This window comes from Pongo pygmaeus, chromosome 5, assembly GCF_028885625.2.
Source record: "Pongo pygmaeus isolate AG05252 chromosome 5, NHGRI_mPonPyg2-v2.0_pri, whole genome shotgun sequence".
Classification (NCBI taxonomy): domain Eukaryota; kingdom Metazoa; phylum Chordata; class Mammalia; order Primates; family Hominidae; genus Pongo; species Pongo pygmaeus.
Genome location: NC_072378.2, coordinates 140,504,966 through 140,520,285, shown reverse-complemented (window position 1 = coordinate 140,520,285; position 15,320 = coordinate 140,504,966). Strand labels below are relative to the sequence as shown.

The window sequence follows — 15,320 nt, the reverse complement described above, 5'->3', positions numbered from 1 at the left end:
ACAGAAAGCAGCCTCAGAGCCACAGTGCCAACTACAGCATTCCACAATGTGATGTGAGATTAAAAGAAAGACACGTAGTCCCCAGCTTCCGTGGGGCTGGCGGTGAGGTAGACAGTGAACAGTGGCGAGGGCAGGCATGCTGAGGAGGAGCTCAAACTGGACTGTCTACTTAGAGGGGAGCTGCAACCTGGGAAGGTGAAAGGAAAGAGATTATTTTTTAATAACCAAAATACATAGCCATGGCATTAGCCAAAACAAAGAGAGGAAATTCCAATGAAGTAATTGTTTTCACTCCAGTGGTTCATTTTCTTTTTGACTGGGAGTGATCTGGCTGAATCAATTAGGTGTTTCAGCTTTGAGCAAACATGAAGATATGTTCAAATTTCTTAATAAAATATCCAAAGCCAGGCGCGGTGGCTCACGCCTGTAATCCCAGCACTTCGGGAGGCTGAGGAGGGCAGATCACCTGAGGTCAGGAGTTAGAGACTAGCCTGGCCAGCATGGTGAAACCCCGTCTCTACTAAAAGCACAAAAATTAGCTGGGCGTGGTGGCCGGCGCCTGTAATCCCCATCTACTCAGGAGGCTGAGGCAGGAAAATAGCTTGAACCCGGGAGGCGGAGGTTGCAGTGAGCCGAGATCGCGCCACTGTTCTCCAGCCTGGGCGACAAGAGCGAGACTCCATCTCAAAAAAATAAAATAAAATATCCAAATGAAAACTTTCACACAAGTAGAAAATTTATTTTTTTATGAAATCTTCATATTTATTTCTTACATATCATATGTGAAAAGCAGCTCCTTTGCTGAAAATCTAGTCCATCCAAGAATGCATCATCATCTCTGCCCAAAGACAATGGCTGGGGGTAAGGCTGTACAGAGAAAAAAGAAAAAAATGTTGAAGCTGAATAACCCTGAGCTTAAGATTTGATTTTGTCATCTACTGGCTGTGTGATCTTCAGCAAGTTACCAAGGCTCTCTGACCTGTAGATACCTCATATACTTATTTAGGGTAGTAATGTGGACTGCTAGATGTTGTTAGGAGGATTGAGATAGCACACTTCAAGAAGAGTATCTTGTACAGAAAAATACACTCAAATAAATAATATCTATTGATATTATCATTATCAAATCATTAACTCGTATTTTTAAATCAAATGAACTAAAATGTAGAAATAGATCTATTACAAAAAAGAATTAAAATTTCATACTTAATACATGAACAGTCAATGAAAAATAGGATGGACTTGGGTAAACATTTAATACTGTTATACCATATAATTTTTTACCAATAATTTGGAAAGACAGTGAAAATAGTAATTAAATTAGTTTTTATTTAGATTGCCTTTTGTTTGTTCAGTTATCAAAAGCTCTAAAAGACTCTGAGTGTTTTCAGAATGACATCAGCAAACAGTCCAGCTAGAAATTTCAGTATTCCCTTTCCCTACTCCCCAAGCTCATTGACCTCAGGTGTTCATGCATCTATTCAGTAAATAATTATTGAGCACTGTTCTTGCTACAAATATAAAACTGGGCTTCATGAAGTTTATTGATTGGTGGAGAGAGAGAGATAAAAAGGTGAATGAACAGTTAACTATATAGTTACAAATATTGGGAAGTGTTTTGAAAGAAAGTGTGAGAAATGGGCTGAGTGAAGAAAAAGCCAATCCCAGAGTGAATAATAAGCAGAGTGGCTGAAAATGATATCAAAATTTTAAAAATATTCAATTAACTCAGCACTTTATAGGCCAAAGCAATTATTTTTAATATGTTTTATTTTTAATTATGGTATATAATATTTGTATATATTTATTGGATACATGTGATGTTTTGATACTGTCATAAAATGTGTAATGATCAAATCAGGGTAATTGAACTATCCAACCCCTCAAGCATTTATCATTTCTTTGTGTTCAGAATATTCCGATTCTACACTTTAATTATTTAAAAATAAACAATAAATTATTGTTTAGTCACTCTATTGTGCTACTGAATAATAGACTTTATTCATTCTAACTCTCATTTGTACCCATTAACCTTCCCCACTATCCTCCACTCATTGCTACGCTTTTAGCCTCTGGTATCCATCATTCTACTGTCTATCTCCATTAATTCATTTTTTTTTTTAGCTCCCACGTATTACTGATAACATGTGAGAACAGAAAACATTGTCTTTCTGTGTGTGCCTAATTTTACTTAACACAATGAACCCCAGTTCCATCCATGTGACTGCAAATGACAGGATTTTATTCTTTTTTCAGCTGAATAATATTCTACTGTGTATATGTATTGTACTTTCTTTATCCATTTATCTTTTGATGGGCACTTAGGTTGAGCCATATCTTAGCTATTGTGAATACTGGTGCAATAAACATCGGAGTGCAGATATCTCTTCAATATACTGATTTCCTTTATTTTGGGTATATACTCAGCAGTAGGACTGCTGTATCACATGGTAGTTCTATTTTTAGTTTTTTTTTTGGAACCTCCACACCATTCTCCATAGTAGCCATACTAATTTACACTCCCACCAACAGTGTATGTGGGTTCCCCTTTCTCCACATCCTCACCAGCCTGTTATAGACTGTCTTTGGAATAAAAGCCATTTTAACAGGGGGAGAAATGATATCTCATTGTAGTTTTGATTATTATTTCTCTGATTTGTGATGAAGAGCATTTTTTTATTATACCTGTTGACCATATGTATGTCTTCTTTTTTAAAAAAATGTCTGTTCAGATCTTTTGCCCATTTTTAACCAGATTGTTTTTCTACTATTGAGTTGTTTGAGCTCTTTATACATTCTGGTTCTTAATCCCTTGTCAGATGGTTAGTTTGCACATATTTTCTTCTAATCTGTGGGTTGTCTCTTTATTTTGTTAATTGTTTCCTTTGCTACGCAGAAGCTTTTTATCTTGATGTGATCTCTGTTGTCCATTTTCGTTTTCATTACCTGTGCCTTCAAGGTGTTACTTAAAAAATCTTTGCCTAGCTGAATACCCTGGAATGACTCCCAAATTTATTTTTTCTAGTAGTTTCACAGTTTCACATCTGAGATTTGAGGCTTTAATCCATTTTGAGTTGATTTTTATATATGGTGAGAAATAATCTAGTTTCATTCTTTTGCATATGGATATCCAGTTTTCCCAACACCATTTGTTGAAGACTGTCCTTTCTCCAATGTATGTTCTTGGCACCTTTATCAAAAACAAGTTGGTAGAAAGGCATGAATTGATTTTTGGGTTTTTAAATTCTGTTCCGTTGGTCTTTGTGTCTGTTTTTATGCCAGTACCATGCTGTTTTTGTTACTATAGCTTTGTAGTATAATTTGAAGTCAGATAATGTGATTTTTCCAGTTTTCTTATTTTTGCTCAGGGTGGCTTTGGTAATTCTGGGTCTTTTGTGGTTTCATATAAATGTTAAGTTTTTTTGTGAAGAATGTCATTGATATTTTGCTAGGGATTGCATTGAATCTGTAGATTGCTTTGGGTAGTGTGAACATTTAAACAATATTGATGATTCCAATCCATGAACATGGTCTATCTTTCATTTTTTGTGTCTTCTTCAATTTATTTTATCTATATTTTATAGTTTTAATTGAAAAGATCTTTCCCTTCTTTTGTTAATTTTTAGATATTTTATTTGTAGCCATAGTAAATGGAATTACTTTCTTGGTTTTTTTTCAAATTGTTTGCTATTGGCATATAGAAATGCTACTAATTTCTTGTGTGTTGATTTTGTAAACTGAACGTTTACTGAATTTATTTGCCAGTTCTAATAGTTTTTTGGTAAAGTCTGCATTTTTCTAAATATAAGATGATGTCATCTGCAATCCAGGATAATTTGACTTCTTCCTTTCTAATTGACTGCTTCCTTTCTAACTTGAATGCTTTTTATTTATTTCTCTTGTCTCATTGCTCTGGCTAGAACTTTCAGTACTATGTTGAATAAAAGTGATAAAAGTCAGCATCCTTGTCTCGTTCTGGATCTTAGAAGACAGGCTTTCAGTTTTGCCCTATTCAGTATGATACTAGGTGTGGGTTTGTTGTACGTGGTTTATGCTTTCTGAGATGGCAAGCAGTGAGAATATTTCAACTGGAAAAGAATTTTGAGTGGGAACTTTTCAAATTATCATTCTGGCTGCTGAGTAGAGAGTGGATTAGAGAGGAGAAAGGGAGAAAGTTGGCAGAACCTGTGTGGAGGGCACTGCAATAATCCAGATGGTGATTTTGGCTAGGACAGTGGCAGCAAATCAGAGAGGTGCAGGCCCACACATAGACATATTTCACAGAAAAAGTTGGCAGGAATTACTAAAGCATGGCATGTGTTGGGAAAGAAGATGCAGGAATCAAGGCTGACTGCCAGGCCCCATCCCTGTGTGGTATCGGCCTTGGCATTTTCTTCCCAGGCCAGTGGCTCAGTCTCCAGATTTCCCTGATCACTTTCTCATCCCTTTCTCCAACTGCCATACCTACTTTAGAATTATGTCCCCTGCCTCCTTTCCTCAGGAATCTACTTATGTATGCAATATAGTTAACTCTATTTGTACCAGAAACACTTAGTCATTTACTGAGTGTTTCCTTCAATTTTAGAAATAGTATTCCAAGATTTAAATTGATGAAAAGACAAAGGCATTATAAGCAGGTGATGCATAGGTATTTTAGATGATTAATTTATTTGAATCCAGCTCATATCATAGCATCCCAAACACTTCCAAGTTATGTTTCAAAAAACATGTTTCTTAAAAGATTAGCTTATCCTCATGAATATATTATTTTCCATCTACTTTCTCCTTAATGCACTGCCATCATTATTTAACAAAAGCTTCCTACCTGAAGTTATCTACAATCTCCTATATTTTCTGTTCTAATGTACATATACTATTATACATTTCTTTCTAAACACTGCTTTCTCTGCATTCTACAAAAATTGACAAATTGTATTTTCATTTCCCTGATGATTAAAATTCGTCATTTTTTCATATATACCTTTTGAACATTTATGTCTTCTTTGGAGAAATGTCTGTTCATGTCCTTTGCCCATTTTAAAATAAAAGTATTTGTTTTTCACTGCTGAGTTGTTTGAGTGGCCTGTATATATTGGATATTAGTCCCCTATCAGATGAGTAATTTGCAAATATTTTTCTCCCATTCAAAATGTTGCCTCTTTAGGCTGTTGGTTGTTTATTTTGCTGTGCAGAAGCTTTTAAACTTAATATAGTCCCATTTGTCCGTTTTTTATTTTCTTGCGTGTGCTATTGAGATCTTAACCATAAAACGTTTGCCTGTATCAATGTCCTGAAGACTTTTACCTTTGTTTTCTTCCAGTAGTTTTATAGTTTCAGGTTTTACCTTTAAGTCCTTAATCTATCTTGGGTTGACTTTTGAATATGAAGAAATATAGGTATCCAGTTTTATTCTTCTGCATGTGGTTATCCAGTTTCTCCAGCACCATTTACTGAAGAGGGTGTTATTTCCCCAGTGTATGTCCTTGAAAGCTTTGTTGAAGATCAATTGGCTGAAAATATGTGCTTTTACTTCTGGACTTTCTACACTGTCTCATTAGTCTATGTGTCTATTTTTATACCAATATGATGGTGTTTTGTAATATGTTTTGGAAGTCACAGAGTATAATGCCTCCAAATCTGTTCTATTTGCTCAAGGTTGCTTTGGCTATTCAGGCTCATTTATTGGTATTACAAGAATTTTAGAATTTTTTTTTCTATTTCTGTGAAAAATGTTGTTAGAATTTTGATAGGGCTTTCATGAAATCTATATATTGCTTTGGGCAATATGGCCACTTTAATAATATTAATGCTTCCAAATCATTAACATGAGTTCATGAGTTTCATTTATGTCCTCTTTAATTTATTTCATCCACGTTTTATAGATTTCCTTGTAGACATCTTGCAGCTATTGGTTAAATTTATTCCTAAGAATTTTACTTAATGTTATAACTATTGTAAATGTGATCACCTTCTTTCTTTCTTTCTAGGGTACTTCATTATTGGTATATAGAAATGCTACTTATTTTTGAATGTTAATTGTGTATCCTGCAAACTTACTGAATTTTTTTGTCAGTTATAAAAATTTTTGATGGAGTCTTTGGTTTTATATATATATATATAATTATGTCATCTGAAAGGAGGGACAATTGACATTCTCTTTTCCAGTTTGGATGCTTTGTATTTTTTTCTCTTGTCTCATTGCTCTGGCTAAGACCCACTACTCTGCTGAATAGTAGTAGTGAAAATGGGCATTTTTGTGTTATTCCACTTCTTAGGCTTTCAAGTTTTCTTCAACTCGATACAGTATTGGTTGTAGGATTGTCATAGATGGCCTTTACTATTTTTAGGCATGGTCCTTCTATGCCTACTTTGTTGACAGTTTTTATCATGAAGGGGTTTAGAATGTTGTCAAATGCTTTATCTGCATCTATTGAGATGATCATATGGTTTCTGTTCTTCATTCTGTTGATATGACATATTATGTTTATTAATTTGCATATATGGAACCATCATTGCATCCCTGGTACAAATTCCACTTGATTGTGGTGTATTATCTTTTTGATGTGCTGTGGGATTCAGTTTGATAGTATTTGGTTGGGGATTTTTATGTCTATGCTCATCAGGGATATTGTTGTTGTGTCCTTGTCTGGTTTTGATATCAGAGTAATGCTGGCTTTGTAGAATGGGTTGTGTAGAGTTCCCTTCTCTTCAATTTTCTGGAATAGTTTCAGAAGGATGAGTGTAAGTCCTTCTTTATACATTCCACAGGATTATATTGTGAATCCATCTATGCCTAGGGTTTTCTTTACTTGTTTAGAGGAATTTGTTCATTTTCCCCAGGTTTTCCAATTTATTACTGTATAGTTTGTCGTAATAGTCTCTGATGATCTTTTGCATTTCTGTGGTATCCTTTTTCATTTGTGATTTTATTTGGGTCTTCCCTCTTCTTTCCTAGATCAGTCAAGCTGGTTTATCACTTTTGCTTAACTTTTTGAACCCCAACTTTTTGTTTCATTGATTGTGTTGCTTCTTTGTTTCTATTTTGTTTACTTCTGCTCTGATCTTTATTATTTCTTTTCTTCTGCTAATTTGGGTTTTGGTTTGTTTTTTAAATTTTCTAGTACATTGAGGTGCATTATCAGATTGTTTATTTGAATTCTTTCTGTTTTTCTAGATGCAGGCATTTATTGCTATAAAATTCCCTCTTAGCACTGCTATTGCTGTACCCCATTGGTTTTGATGTGTTGTTTCCACTTTTATTTGTTTAAAGAATTTTTTAATTTCCATCTTTATTTATTTATTTATTTACCTGGTCATTCAGGAGCATGTTGTTTAATTTCCATGTATTTGTACAGTTTCCAAAGCTCCTCTTGGTATTGATTTTTAGATTTATTCCATTATGATCTGAGAAGATACTTGATATGATTTTGATTTTTTTAAATTTGTTGAGACTTGTGTTGTGGCCTAACATATGGTTAATCTTGGAGAATGTACCTTATGCTAATTAGAAGAATGTGTATTGTGCAATTGGTGGATAAAATAATCTGTAAATGTCTGTTAGGTCCATTTGTTCTAAAGTCCAGTTCAAATCCAATATTTCTTTGTTGATTTTCTGTCTAGATGATATGTCTAATGCTGAGAGTGGGGTGTTGAAGTTCCCTATTATTATTGTATTGGAGTCTATCTTTTTCTTTTGATCTAGTAATTTGTTTTATTTATCTGGGTGCTGTAGTGTTGGGTGCATATATATTTTAGAATTGTATCCTCTTGTTGAAGAGATACCTTTATAATTATGTAATAACCTTCTTTGTCTTTTTATACTGTTTTTGACATAAAGTGTGTTTTATTTGATGTAGGTATAGTTACTCATATTCACTTCTGGTTTTCATTTGCATGAAATATCTTTCTGCATTCCCTTACTTCCAGTCTATATGTGTCTTTACAGGTAAAGTATGTTCTTATACAAAGCATACGTTGAATCTTTTTTTAATCAATTTAGCCAGTCTGTATCTTTTAAGTGGAAAATTTAATCGATTTATATTCAAGGTTATTCTTGATATCTAAGGTTTACTTCCAGTTATATTCTTAATTGTTTTCTGGCTGTTTTGTATGTTCTTTATTCCTTTTCCTCTTATGGCTTGTCCTTGTGTTTTGCTGCTTTTCTGTGTTGGCAACGTTTGAGTCTTTTCTCTCCCTTATTTGTGTGTTTGCATTACAAGTGAGTTATATATATATGCATTTTCATGATGGTACCATCCTTTTGCTTCTAGGTTTTGGACTCCCCCGAGTATTTCTTGTAAAGCTGGTCTGGTGGTGATGAATTCCCTCCGTATTTGCTTGTCTAGGAAAAACTTTTTTTCTGCTTCATGTATATAGGAGAATTTTGCTGGATATAGTATCTTTGGGTGGCAGTGTTTTTTTGTTTTCCAGCATTTTCAATACATCATCCTATTCTCTTCTGGCCTGTAAGGTTTTTGCTCATAAGTCTGCTGTTAGTCTGATGAGGTCTCCTTTATAGGTGACTAGACACTTTTCTCTTGCTGTTTCCAAAATTTTATTTTGTCATTGACATTAGACAGTTTGACTATAATGTGGAGAAGAACTTTTACACTGTATTTGTTTGGGGATTAGTGGGACTCCTATATCTGGATGTCTACCTCTCTTGCTGGACTTGGGAAATTTTTATTATTTTATTAAATACAATTTCAAACATTTTCTATTTGCCTTCAGGGTTATCAATAATTTATATATTTGGTTGCTGTGTAGTATATCATATATCATGAAAGTTTTATTTATTCTTTTCTATTATTTTTTATTTCTTTGTGTCTGACTGGGTTATTTAAAAAAAATCTGTATATTCTGAGATTCTTTCTTTTGCTTGATCTAATATATTGTTGAAGTTTTTAATTGTATGTTATATTTTATTCAAGGAATTCTTCAATTCCAGAACTTCTGTTTTGTTCTTTTTTTATGATATCTACCTCTTTGCTAAATTTTTTACTCATGTTCTGTGTTGTTTTTTCTGATTTTTTAAAATTATCTTGTGTCTCACTGCGCTTCTTTAGTATCATAATTTTATATTCTTTTTCCAGAATTTTACAAATTTCTTTTTTATTGGAATCTGTGGTTGAGGAATTAATGCATTCTTTTGGAGGTATCATATTTTCTTGGTTTTTTATGTTTCTTGTGTCTTCACATTGAAATATGTACATCTGGTGTGACAGTCACTTCTTCCAATTTTTGAAATTTGCTTTCATATGGGATGAGTTTTTCCTGAAGAGGTATCAGTGGTGTTGCCTGGGTAGAGCCCTTTGGCTTTGATTCTGAGTGTATGCTGCTGTGTAGTTTTCATATGATTTCTTTGAATGTAAACAATGTCAGTGGTATTTGTGATTTTCTAGATGGCTTGAGGTGTGTCTCTTAGTGGAGGCTATGATGAAGTTTCCTTGGGGACACAGGCTTGAAGTAGGCCAGTCTTAGGGCCCCAGTGATAAAAGTAGTGGATTGAGCATGCCTATTCATTAGGGCCCCAGACTGGCATACACTAACGCTGGTGATAGCACAACCAGGTGGGCTATGTATTATTGTGTTATTCCAATTCTTAGAAGACAGGCTTTCAACTTTTCTTCATCTCGTTGCAGTATTGGTTATGGGATTGTCGTAGATGGTCTTCATTATTTTTCGGTATGGTCCTCCCAGTAGCTTGCTCAGATGCCAGTAGTAGCAGCAGTGAGCTGGCTGGAAGAGTGAGTTCTCAGCTCCCTAGGCAGCTAGTGTCGTATGAGCAATCCACAGCAACAGTGGTGGGACAACTCTCTGGGTCCCAAGCAGTGCTTCCTGATATTGGCAGTGGCTGTGAAGCAGGGTTGCCATCCACAACCCAAGAAATTCAGCTTTTAGTCTCTTCTGCTCTTGGTGGGAGCAGTGCTACAGTGCCATGCAGAGGAGGGGTCCCACCCTTCAGAGGGGAGAAGGACTCACACCTTGCAGATAAACTAAAACACAGAGTCCATGCCACCAATTTGGGGCATGGTTGCCACTCACAGCCTCAGAGAGGTAGCCCTCTGCCTCATCCAACCCAGCCCCTGGTGACAGCAGCAGTAGCTGCAGCTGCAGTGGGATGAGAGGGAAAGAGGAGATCATGCTCTCAAAAGCCAGAGCACAGAGGCTGTTCCACCAGTTGGGGTGGGGTCATTGCTGCCAACCCCAAATAGTCAGATCTCAGGCTTACCTGTCTGGCTCCCAGTGGCAGCAACTGCTATGGCAGTATGCAGAGTGGGAAGGGGAATCTCCCTCATCCCTCCCAAGCCAAAGCATAAGGGTTTTTGCCACTCTGGGGACACAGTCACTTGTCAGAGCCTCATATAGAAAGCCCTCAGGCTCTGGAAAGTGCGTGCCTTAATTTTCTTTGCGGGGGTGTGTGTGAGCTTTCTATCATCTTATTATTAAATATTATCTTAAAATTAAATATTAGCTGTTACTTTCACAAATTTTTCTTAGTTTTTCACCACTATTTGAGACCAAAAAAAGGCTAGAGGGTATAGAATCTGGGAAATGCCTCTTCCTCAGGTAGGATAGAGTTCTGTTTTTGTTTTTTTTTGTTTTTTATGGAGTAGGCCTTTATTACAAAAAATACTCTGAGCTTATTTCACAATGGTTACTTTTCCCCTCTCCTGCCAGAGTCATGAAGGAATTTATTTTGACTCTTTACCTTGAGAAGCTGGTGACATTTCTAGAGGAAACCAGGGAAATGTGATAACCCAGGAGTTTCTTACTCTCAGGCTGGTCCACTCAGCTTCCTCAATTTGTCAAATTTCCCATTTAAGTCTCCCTACCAGATTATGGCTCCAGTGGGTTCTGCTTCAGGTAATAGAGCAGCTTTCACTTTCTGTATTCACCTAACTCTCCAGCTTTTGGGGTGACAATTTTTGCCCTGTAAACTTCACGCAAAAATTAGTTCAAGAAAGTTGGTGCTTTCATTTTGTTCAGCCTTTTTCTTGTTTTAAGAATGGGGATGATGACTCACATGTTGGACCTAAAGCAAAAAGTGCCTCATTTTCACTTATTTTGTTCAACAACTATAAAACATTTGACAAAGTCGACCACATTTCCCTTTTGAAATTCTTTTCTCTTCTGTCTTCTCTGTCATCATTTATTGCAGCTTTCTCCCTCTTTCACATCAGTCCATTATCAGTATTGCCTTTTCACTTTAGTCTGATTTTTCCATGATAGAATCCCTTGTTGTTCTTAGATTCTGTTACTGTCACCCTATAATCTTACAGTGCTTAGCTTTAGCATTATGGATGTGATGCAAAGAGATTAAAATCTATATGATCATCTCAGATATGATTGCAATATTTTTGTTTTTAATTGTGTTTTGGACTCCTGCTAATGGTGGTACCAAAGGCTTTTCAGAAAAAAGATGTCAAAAATTGAACTTACAATTGTATTCCAATTTCTATTTATCTTTCTTCATCTCCCATTTTAGTGGATAGCACAACCATTCATCAAACAACCAAATGGTTAAACTTGAATCCTCAATCTCTCTCCAGTGATATTAATTTAAACTCATTCACATTTTGTATAACTCCTCCATATCTACTGGCATAGATTTTGTTCAGTACTTCATTATTTCTGTTATTTCTTATCCAGACTATGATAATAGATTCTAAATAATCTCTTTGTCCATTCAACATCTATACTTCCATAATGCTATCAAATTCAGTTTCAAACATAATCTGACTGTTATTCTTCTGCCTAAATCTTTCAATGGCTTTGACAACTTTAACATAAAGGGAACATTCTTAAACATGGTATCAGGGCCCTTAAGTTTTCTTGCTGGCCTAACTCCCTAGTCCTGCCTCATGCCATTTTTCTAAATATATGATTTAGTCCTTTTGAACCACTTGCAATTTATCCATTTACACTATATTTTAACATATTTTTCTCCTTGTCTTTAATGCCCTTCTCTTACTTTTTCCTTAATGATTTCACCTGAATGTTTAAGACCAAGTGCAAGCATCACCTCCTCTTTGTATATATTTGTCTATCCTTTCCCCATGTTGTTCTTCCTACCACACCCGTCCTACCTTAGTGAGCCTTCTTTGTGCTCTGTTTTAGGACTTCAGACATAGCATGAAATAATATGGTATCCTGGATTGGATCCTGAAACAGAAAAAAGAAAAGAAATACTAAAATTCAAAAAAAGTTTGGAGTTTAGTTAATAGCAATGTACCAGTGTGTGTTTCCTGGTTTTGACAAATGTACCATGGAAACATAAGATGGTAACATAAGGAGATTTCATACCTAAAACTCGTGAGCAATATATGGGAACTGTCTGTACTATCTTTGTATTATCTAAATGTATTTCAAAACAAAATATTTATTTAAAATATTCACAGAAAAAAAGACTGCATTTACATCTCTCATAGCAATTACCATACTACTTGAATCACCTGGGGTACGCTACTGACCTTATTTCTCTAGCCTGTTTACTTTTCTATAAAACCAGATTAAAAATAGCAAATGTACCCATAAAAAAGTATCTATAATACTTTTGTGACTATTAAATCAGAGCAGCCATGTGAGGGACTTAGCACAGTGTCTTGCACCTAGTAGGCCCTTGTTTATCATTAACTATTACTATTACTATTAAAGAAATAATTGATTTTTCATATTTGTCAGTTCCAGTAGACTTTGAGCTTCTTATTTGGCTAGCATGGTATCTGTCCAACAGAAAATACTCGGTAAATATTTGTGGAACAAATATTGAATGAAAGTATACATTCTAATATTTTTCCTCTTTTCCTAGATATGCTTCTCATAACATGACAGAAATAAATGCCCTGCCAGTTGGTTTACCTCAGTGATCAGAATTCACTATAATATCACCGTTGCTTGCTCTCTTACTGAACTTTTCTCCACCTCAGACCTTGAAAGAAACTGCATTTCATCTATCATCCTAGAATTCATGCCCTCTATTTATTCCACTGCACAAAGGAAATCTAAACGACAGAGTATATTTTTTCAGCCAACACATCTTTCAAAAGTCAAAACTCTCCTTCTATTGAATTTCTAGCTTTATGCTCAGTCGGAATTCACAATTTCCCCTAGATAGAGTTGTTGTTTTTTTAACGTGTTGGACAGTCTTCAGAATTAAAATGGATAAGTTGTAGCTATGAAGTATCTAGATAATCTGCAGTCATAAAATTTGCAAAGCAGAAAAAAAATTAACCATTCAGAATTAATTTAATAAAGTCATTGAATTTCAAGTTAAAAAGATATTTAAATTACATCTAATCTGTTAAATTACTTACCTAAGGACACACAAGCAATTACTGCTTTCAAAGGCATTATTTCTTTTATTGTTCTGAATTCCCCCTAGCATTATGGATGATGGAGACTATATTCTATTTATTGTATTTTGTGTTTATTTTTAAGATACCAGCATAACCATCATTTCTCCTGGAAAGTTTTCACACACACCTGCACATCTCCATAGGTACACAGATACACACACACACCAAACAGGCGTGCACACACACACACACACACACACACAAGACTTGATCTCCTTCTATGTCCTCCCGCCCATGACGCCTCTGTCACTCCCCATCAAGGCATTTATTACACTTATTTCAATTTCAAGTTTGTTTGTCTTACCTGCTAGACTTTGAACTCCATGGTCAGATAACCATGTCTATCTGGTTTTTCATTGTATTCCTAGTTCTAAACACAATGACAATTGCTAAATTCAACACACGAGTGAATGAAAAATTTTTAAATATTGGCAAAGCTGAATATCTGCCCCCAAATATGTATTATTTTTGAGTTAAGTTCAACTTGATTTTATAAAAATGGGTATTTGTATTTTTTATCATATATTACACGATCTCAAAAACAAGTATGCACAAAAACATCCAAAATTTGCTATTCCACCCTTATTTCCAACCTCTCTTATTTTAATTCATCTCAGACATTTGGTCCAGATTGCAGAAAAATGTTTGGCATAGACCTTTTCTTTTACTGAGGTAATTCTACAAACTGGTAAGGTAAAAAGATACTATCATTTGAAAAATTGCTGTAACAAAGATAAGCTGCTTCCTTTTTTATTTCCACCCAGTGAACCCAAATTTAGACATAATTTACTTGCCGAATATATTTTATCCCTAAGAATTATAAGAAAGTGAAGAAACTGCTTCTTTGTATAAATTTATAAATAAAATAAAATCCTTTAAAACAGGAAAATCTTCCAAAATTTATCCAATGAGTGACACCATGTTATTATATAGTATTTTTCACTAGAAATACTGTGATTGTGACAGGTTTTTCATATATGCAAGGATGGGAGAAATGCCACTCTGAAGTATTCATGCTGAATATGCTTTGTATGACTGCAGATTCTTCCAAAGCTTGCTATGAGTTCTAACTTATTCTGGTTTTGACTACTTCATTACCTTCATATATTGGCCAAAATCTTCAACCATATCCCTAAAATCAACCTCCAGTATAGCCTGATATTTGCATATAAACCATAGACATTAAAATGCTGGTAGTATCATAAAAGAAACATTTCTTTCTACTCAATAGCAGTGATGACAAGATAAAACCCTGGAGCACCTGTATATTTTTTCTCCAAGCTAAATATAACCCCAATATGTTGAGAGGATGAATTGGTCTTGATTTCCCTCAGCATTCTGACACCTTTCTACAAGTATTTATAATCCTGCCAGTAATTATTCATATATAGACTGAGTTCCCTTCTGGATTAGATGTCTTTGCATGTAGAGTTTATATCTAATCTGCCTACACGTTTCCAGCTTCTAGAACAATGCTCAAAACAAAGCAAGTTTTCAATAAATGCTTCTTGAATGAGTATCTATTGTAATCCCAATAATGACTCCTAACTACTATACTAATTTTGTAACAATAATGTACCATAATTACTTCAGCTTTTGATTAACTGTAACTCACAATGTATCATTTCTGTTTGATCAATTACCTTTCATCTTCACTTTTTTTCAGGGCCTTTCTTCTTGAACAGCCTACTCTTCATGTGTTGCCATTCTCCTGCTATAAGATAATTAGGCAAATGAAACCAAGACTAGATCATTGGATCAGATAAGTCCAATGCTGGTTTTTAGGATATATGGTGAAAATAATTTCATAATAAAATAAAAATTCATCCCTAGATGACTAATACAAATTTTTCTGACAATCTTTATAAATCATCGAAGGAAAAAAAGGGCAAAAATTCCTTACGCAGAAAAGGGGTAAATACACCATGCCAATCAAGATTGAAGAATTCATTTTTTTCTAAT

General features: G+C 34.8%; 1 long non-coding RNA gene across 1 annotated transcript; it reads right to left on the bottom strand.

The window, feature by feature from the left end:
* Positions 1-721: 721 nt before the first annotated feature.
* On the bottom strand, positions 722-15,072 carry LOC129038437 (uncharacterized). Its single transcript, XR_008503151.1, has 3 exons — positions 15,002-15,072; positions 12,090-12,165; positions 722-867 (listed from the first exon to the last, which is right to left on the bottom strand). It is a non-coding gene; the product is annotated as an uncharacterized LOC129038437 (long non-coding RNA).
* Positions 15,073-15,320: the final 248 nt, after the last annotated feature.